The following is an 801-nucleotide window of genomic DNA, read 5'->3' on the forward strand; positions in this document are numbered from 1 at the left end:
AGAAAGAGAAAGACAGAGCAAGAGACAGACAGAGCGAGAGACAGACAGAGAGAGAGAGAAAGACAGAGCGAGAGACAGACAGAGCGAGACAAAGACAGAGCAAGAGACAGACAGAGAGAGAGACAGACAGAGAAAGAGAAAGACAGAGCGAGAGACAGACAGAGCGAGAGAAAGACAGAGCGAGACAAAGACAGAGCGAGAGAAAGACAGAGCGAGAGACAGAGCAAGAGACAGACAGAGCGAGAGACAGACCGAGCGAGAGCGAATGAGAGGGCGGGATGGCAGTGACCAGAAGTGGACGTGGGAGATCCAGGGTCAAGGGTCAGGGAGGGGAGCAGGAAGGAGGAACACACGTAAAAAAAGGAGGAGCGTGTTTCAAGACTTCTCTCTCTCTCTTTCTCATCCCTCGTTTTGTGGACTGTTCAGGGGTAGGCTATAAGAGCCAGGAAGAGAGCAAGGAAGACACTTGGAAGATAGAAGCAAGAGTCGTCACAAACACACACAGACACGTACATACACGTACATACACACACACACAGCACTGTTTCTAATCACATACTATTCACAGACATACACACGTACAGGAACAACTATACTTGCACATCCTCTGTCATCCTTATGTCATTAACTTGAATAGAAATTAAAGGTTTGTATATCACTTTGTTGTTATAACATGGAAGCTGCTTTTTTATCAGACAGTTAATAGCTTCCTGATTGCCCCAGTGGCTTCTGGGTTCCGCTAAAACATGTCACTTTCACTTTCAGTTACAGTGGGGAAAATAAGTATTTGAACCCCTTTGC

This window comes from Sprattus sprattus, assembly GCF_963457725.1.
Source record: "Sprattus sprattus genome assembly, chromosome: 18".
Lineage (NCBI taxonomy): Eukaryota > Metazoa > Chordata > Actinopteri > Clupeiformes > Clupeidae > Sprattus > Sprattus sprattus.